Consider the following 7,939-nt stretch of genomic DNA (forward strand, 5'->3'; position numbering starts at 1 on the left):
CACTGGTCTAGCGCACGCTAGTGCATTAAACATTTTTTTGATTAATGATTTGCATCAGTTTGTCCAACAATATGTAAAGTATAGTAGACGCTTTGTTATTTTTTATTTTATTCATCCTTTTAGCGTCGGATCCACCAACGCTAAATTCTTTTATTTGTAAAATTAAATATTTTACTCTTTTTCTTTTTAGTAAAATTTATGTATCTCTATTTTTCCCTAACCTTCGCCTCCTTTAAACATCTTCATCCTTTCACGCATTGCTGACTTTCACTTTCATCCATCCCTCTCGTTTTCCCTCATTCAAAAGAAAACACTATTTACATCTCTGTCACTGACTGTCCACCACCATTCTTTTGTGTTCGCATATTTTTCTTCATATCTATGTTCATCTCTCTATGTTCTTCATCTTTTTTTCCTCACAATTATGCTCTACATTTTTTTCTCATCTCTTATTAAATATTATTTGCACTGAGAGTATATTATCTATTGTTCTCTGTTTAGTATTTTTGTGCAATGAAATTTAGGGATTTATTCTTTTTTCACAATAGCAATTTATGTTTGATACAATATTTTGGATTTTTTTTGGTAGGGCTCATTTTTTTGAAAATGTTGTTTACTTATTTCTTCCAAATAATTGTATAACTCTTCTTAATTTTGAATTTATTTTTCTTTTTACAGTTAAGTGTGTTTGAGTTTTGGTTGAGTTTCTAACAAAATATGACATATATAGTCACACAAGGTATGACTTTTTTATCATGGTTGAATTTGCTTTTAATCCATTTCATTTATAAAATAGGCATAATTGCTATTGCGGTATCTTAACTTAATTTCATATAACACTTCTGTCATTTATTTTTTTTTTCTTTCCGATTTGATCCTTTATTTAATTTTAAATAAACAATGTGATCTTTTATGTTTTAAAATGTTAACAATGTAATCAAAATTTTCAAACAAAACTCATAAAATTAATTATCATCTTCAATATAATGCAAATTTCATCAAATCTATAATTCAAATCTTCAAATAAACTCATATTTTCATTCTTTATATTTTTGAATTTTTATAATAAATTTAAATAAATGACCAAATCAGAAAATAAAAATAAAAAGATAAAGGACTAAAATATTATATGAAATTAAGTTAAAGGACCGCATGAGCAATTGTGCCTATAAAATATTATGTACTTGTTCTCTGTTTGTTTAAAAGAAGATTAATAGCATAAAATAATTTTCCAGTACAATGTTTTGTGTCCATATTACACTGTTTTGTTCTCAGTTTGTTTTTTTATTCTTTTTTTAAATCTTATAGTTAATTATTGCAATTTAGCTATTGGTCATTATGAATGCTAATGAATGAAATGAGGTATGATATGTGGTTTTAGTAATATTGGAGATTTTCCAAAAATAAGTTTATATTATTCATTCGTTCTATGTAGTTTGATATTGTAATACCATAAGTTAATTGTCTAGAATATAACTTGAAAATTAGCATAATTCAACAAAAGAGATGGTTAATATAAATCTCGACACAAAGTCATACAAATGTAATAATACACATACTAATCCTTCAAAGAAAAAGTTAAAAAAAAAAATTAAAAAAAAAAGTGGAATACATAACACATCCATTACTCAAACAAGCTATAACATAAACTGATATGCTTCATTTTTCCAACTCTTGATCTAAGCATTTTTACCTGTAAAATATTTAAATAACGTGGAATGAGATTGCAGTTCAATGGTTCCCAAGGAATGAAACCAAATCAATTAACATTCTAAATCAGATATATATTTATCTTCCGAGTTTCTCTTCTATGTATAGTTTTGACTATTTCTAAAAATTTAAGCCATTAGACGTGAGTAATCTAATGACTTAAACTCTACCTAACAAGCATGTCATAAAGACTATATTAGTTTTATTAATGTCTTCTTCTTGTTAATAACTTTATTTTGATAAGATTAGACATAATTACGTCCGTAAGTGGTGCCCCACTTACCATCGCTTCCGCCGTATATAGACGGAGAATTCATCTAGCTATGCTGAATCATATACTTTTTACCTTAATCAAATATATAGTAATTATATATAACAATCTACACACACACATATATAACATCATTTATTAATAAATATATTAAAGACTATCACACACTCAACTTTGGAAATTATGATAACATAAACTATTAAGTCAATTATATCATATTAATCACATAATGTAAAATAAAATTCAAGAGAACATGCTTAAGATAGATTTTTCCTAAAACTGCCCCAAATTTATGTTATAACAACGCAAAACAGAGTTTAACTACAGAGTCAACTGACATGAACTTATAAATATCAGAATTGAGTAAATGAGCATTCTTTGGAAAGCTTATGATGTATACTTTATAGATAAATTTTTATTTTTATTTTTATTAAGCTCCTAATTTTTGTAGTTTATCAAAATAACACACAATGACAGAAAAAATATAACAACTCTGGTCTAACTTATAACTCATTTTTAAGCATTAATACTCAATTTGAAGGTAATTGAGTCTAGTTTCCAGAAAATAAAAAAAATAAAAAAATCATTCAGAATTAAGGTCTATAGAAAAAGTTATGACCAAAACATCACACATATATCCTGCGAATTTTTAGTTAACAACATTCTTTCAATCACACTAATTTCCTAACAATCTTTGCAAACAATAATGCTACAAATTATGAATAAATCAGTAATGAACACATCAAAACAACATCACAAATTTCAATTTACTCAAATTAATTGGTCGCAATAGTGAAACTCGATATCTTTAATTTCATACACATCAAAAGAACATAATTTCTTGTCATCAAGGAAACTCAATACTATAATAATTTATTCTCAATTTCAATTTGACCATCCATTTCAAAACCCCTAAATCCAATCAAGAATACAGTTAAAAATCTTTTTCTTCATTTCAAACTCTTAAACCCCAAATCGTTAACCTATGAAACACATTATCTCATACATACATGAATGAGAAATAGAAAAAGGGAAACCAACCTCTTGACTTCCAAAAGAATGAAGTACATGATGGTACTCTCAATTCTTTCTACCTAGACTTCTAGCAAGAATTGCACTTTTCCTTTCTCTTTCTTATTTTGTCAATGTTTTTGTTGTTTTTTTTTCTCTAGATTTCTTTTATGTATTACAACTTATTGTATCTATGTTCTTCTATATGTTTCACATACTTACACCGAATCTTGTTTTCCTTTTGGATTTGTTTGGTTTAGCCTTTATTGCTAATAAAATATAGTTGTGTGTCTCTAAAAAATTAAGATGATATATAAATCATATCTTTCTTGATTTGGTCTCGTGTCTTCTCTATCAAATTTTATCTATCAAAACATATAGTTTTTATTGATTCTATGAGCATCCTTTTTTTTTCTTGGGGTTGTAGGTGAATTTTCAAGTTGTATATTATTTTATTGTTCTCACATATTTTTGTTTTTATTTTATTTTATATTTTTGTAGTATTTTGTTGTTCTTAGATTAAGTAATCATCTGCTAGATATTAGTGTGTAGTTTATTATTATAGCAGGTATAGCTTAGCTATCTACTGCTGGAGTTTTATAGTGGTATGTGTACCATTTTTCTCAATCACTACTTTCATGGCATCAACTAATTTGGGGTTTTTTGAGCACAATATTCCTTTTTTTTCTTTCTTTTTTATGATGTTGTTTGTCAATTCTATTTTTGACCTTAGAGTTTCTTTCTTTAATCCAATTATGCAGTTCTCATTTTGCTCACAAGGGCTCATTTGACAGTGCATCATAATTTTGTTGATATATGTTTTTATATGTGGCATTGTAGTTAGGGAATATATTGGACTGTCAAGTTTGGTAGAAGCTGCATGTGAAAAAACACTAATATATATATAGATGAATTATATGTTTGAACATAATATTTGATTTATATAGTTTGGTTATTATACTAAGGACACGACACACTCCTATGTCTCTCATCACATCAAGATTTATTGTATAGAGAGATTAATTATAAGATGAAATATTAAGATTTATTAGTGGTTTTGTTTTCCATATAAATTTGTAGCAATAATATTTCAAGTGTTAGTTACATATACATAAAATACTTTGTTTTTGCCATTCAAATATCAAGATGTAAGTTAACATTCAAATGATATATAAAGACATGTAAGTTCCCTATCAAATATGATACATTAATATATATTTTAAAAACAAAATCTAAGAACCTTATTTTGCCTTCCATCGTACGGGGCACAAGTCTAGTTTTATGTCAATCATACTATTTGAGAAATACTATAGAAGATGGCATCATGAAGGAGCTTCAGCTTGTTGGATATCGGCACCTTGGCATCTATTTAATCTCCAATACACTTAACTTTTTGCTTCTTTAGTTTTCTTTCTCTTTTCTTGGTAAGTTTATTTAACATTTTTATCCTACTGGAATGCATAAAAATTGTTGCCCAACGTAAGCAAACCATTGCAGTAATCTACGATAACAGTTTTCTGTCTGTAGTAAATCAAAGTTTTGTATTTACCTTATACAATGATTTTCTTTTGAAAGAACAACATTTTGTGAAAATCGTAGTTGTAGTTACCTCTTACATAACGGTTTTATAAATTTACAATAACAATAACAGTGGTTTCACGATGTGGCCAAATTAAAAACTTTCTTGTAAGCATTTTTTTTAATTATAGTACGGCAACATTTTATAAACGTTGCAAAAAATAAAATATTTATTAAAAAAACAGTATTGTTAATTATTGTATTTTAGAAAAATTATTTTAATAAAAAAGTATTATTGTAATACTATAATAAAGTTAAAAATATAACAGTTGCGATAATACAATTTTTTTATAATATACTATAATAAATTAAAAAATGTAGCACTTGTGATAATATAAAATTATTGTAATATTATATATAATTAAAGTTAATTGTCTTATAGTAGTCAAACACAATACATATATGTTATTAGGTTAGCAATGTGTCAGACAAACAAAATATGTGAGGCGTTGTAATTGTTGACCATTCATACAAAGTACGAACTGATTCAATTTTTATTTATTTATATTCTGAAAAAAATGAGGCAATCAAAATAACAAAAAATAAAAATTCTTATCTATATATTAAAAAAAACAAAGAAAATTTAAGTATTAATATCTATTTCTTTATCTCGCGCTTCCAAATATTGAAATTCTTCATTGGTATCACCATCATTCATCTAAAAAATAAAAATAATATATTCAATAAAAAAAATCAAAGAATAAATGACAAAATAATAAATTATATAAATGTGATTGTAAAGTCAAACTAGGTCACATGTATGTGAATAAGCAAATTATATTCTATATAAAAGATAAACTCAGGCGGCTTAGGCATTACTTGTTTACGGGTTTCAAAACAAAGTCTAAATAAAAGATAAATCAAATTTTGTTTTGTAAGAGCAATACATGACAATTTTCAGATGAATCAATTTAAATGCAAAGTAGACTTCAAAACAAATAGAGCAATTTCAACACACTACAAGCAGAATCAATATTATTATCTTTATTCATTGATAAAGTAACAACTATTTCTAAAGTACCGATTTAAACATAAGGCAGTAGCAATCTACATCAACATATAGAAGAAGAATGTAAAATATATAAATAAAACAATATCGATTTATAAACTAATATAGTTCTAATAGTACTATTTCTAATAGTAAAAAAAGTTGAATGCATAATATCATTATAGTTCTAACAGTGTAATTTCTAACAGTACTATAAATATAGTTTTAACAATACTATTTCTAACATTAATATAGTTCAATCTTACTTCAATATTATTAGCAGCATGTGTTGATGTGGAAGAACGTAGAGTATTGTTAACATCAGTTGGAGTTGATAAAAAAGTTGCTAAAGCCTCTGTATTCAATCCTGTGGTGTTTGGGTTCAACATTGTCTTAAAAATAAGCTGAAACTTTCATTTCATTGTTTAATGTTGTTTCTCCTCTATCACTTGTATCTTATCATTAATTTATTTTACCTCCTTAGCATGTTATCTTTTAAGCTTTGCAATTTCTTCATTTCTTATCAAGAGAGTCGGTGTTGAAGTTCTTTCGTGGCAACATATACTCTTAAAGGATTCTAAAGATGGCTGTCTATTTTTTTCAATCAAGTCTTGAAGCTTTATCTGGCATAAATAACAATACTAAATGAATAATTATATACACCAATAATAGTAAACGAATAATACATTATAGTAAACTTACAATTGCAAGATTGAAAAAAGAATATCATTTTTTCCCTTCTAAATGCAAAGTCTTTATTCTCCATTTAGTGTTTGTATTTTAGCTGATCTATATTTTGGGCATTTTGATTACTTATTTCCTATATTCATTCACACTTAAAAAAAGTTACAAATCTGTGACAACAAGTATATATAACAACTAATTATATCTTACTTGATTGTGGTCTTGTTTCTAATATTCCTATAACTTTTTAAAGTCTTCTTTTGATACCTTTTAAGAAAACATTTGTATCTTCAACAAGCATCATTTAAAATAGCAAATACAGTTTTCCTTCCTTTCTTTGGAATGATACATTTTTGCTGCAAAAATAAAAGAAACATATTAGGATCTGTATTTATTAAAGTATACTCACACATACATTCAAATAAAAAAGTAAGTACATTTAGATAATCCCACACATAATCTTTATTTAGATCCTTCCAAGTCCTAATCAAAGCTTTCCAATTATTGAAAGTGAGAGGACATAAATATGAACTTCTTGTGATTGTCCCTAAAAAACTACTAAGTTCATAAACTGTCTTTTCATCTAGTCCAATTGGTTGTCTTTCTTCATTCAAGATGATCTTTTGCCTATCTTTGAATTCTCTAGTATGAATTTTCCGACATATAGTTTTTCCTCGTTTTTTTCTTAATCCTGACAATAAACCACATAATAATAAGTAAAAAAAATTGCAAATATTTATATCCAATTTATACTCAACAAAAACATATATACCACCAACGAAAACTATCACCCTCCTCCATTTCATTTTCTTCTATATCTTCATCTCCTAAATGATCTACTCCATGTTGTTCCTTATTCTTATTGAGATATTTGGTAAGTGACATAGTTTGACACTTTGGAATAGGTTTTTTCTTCTTATAGGCTTAGTCATGTATCATTGATCCTTGAACTTGATTTCTCATGGTAGAGCTGGCTTGCGTCTTAAGATTATTGTTTAGATGGAGTCCTTTGTTTTTCTCCTCAATTTTTTTAGATAATTTTGATTCCATTGGAACTTGAACTTTAGGAGCCGCTGTAGAGTTTAGTTGCTTCTTAAGATTATTATTCTGACATGATTTTTTATTTTTGTCACCAATTTTCTTAGAGACTTGTATTCTATTGACCCTTGACTCCTTGAGTAGCCATTGTTGACTTTAGTTGCTTCTAAAGATTATTATTCTGACAAAGCGTTTTGTTTTGCCCATCAATTTTATTATAGACTTGTGATTCCATTGAAACTTGAGTAGCCATTGTTGACTTCAGCTGCTTTTGAAGATTATTATTGTGACAAAGCGTTTTATTTTGCTTATCAGTTTTCTTAGAGACTTGTGATTCCACTAAACCTTGAAGACAAAGAGTCTTTGTAGACTACAGTTGTCTCTATATATTATTATTTTGACCGACTCCTTTGTTCTTCTCAACAATTTTCTTAGATGGTTCAAGAATTTGTTGGATTGCAACTACCTTTTGGTCTTTCTTTTAATGTCGTGTTTGAATTGAATTCCTAGCTTTCAATGATTGTTTCAATTGGTCTACCTTTTGATTACTTCCTTTTATAGATTTAGCATTTTCCAACTTGTCTTTATATTGCCACATTAAGTCGTTGATGGACTTAGCTTGAATATCAAGCCAAAAACCATTCCCTTTGTTTATTTCC

General features: G+C 26.9%; 1 long non-coding RNA gene across 1 annotated transcript; it reads right to left on the reverse strand.

Annotated features, from left to right (window-relative positions):
• Positions 1-5,021: 5,021 nt before the first annotated feature.
• On the reverse strand, positions 5,022-7,810 carry LOC113783991 (uncharacterized). The gene is made up of 4 exons (XR_012162843.1): positions 6,680-7,810; positions 6,510-6,598; positions 5,825-6,181; positions 5,022-5,228 (listed from the first exon to the last, which is right to left on the reverse strand). It is a non-coding gene; the product is annotated as an uncharacterized lncRNA (long non-coding RNA).
• Positions 7,811-7,939: the final 129 nt, after the last annotated feature.

The sequence above is a fragment of the Cicer arietinum genome, chromosome 4 (assembly GCF_000331145.2).
Source record: "Cicer arietinum cultivar CDC Frontier isolate Library 1 chromosome 4, Cicar.CDCFrontier_v2.0, whole genome shotgun sequence".
Lineage (NCBI taxonomy): Eukaryota > Viridiplantae > Streptophyta > Magnoliopsida > Fabales > Fabaceae > Cicer > Cicer arietinum.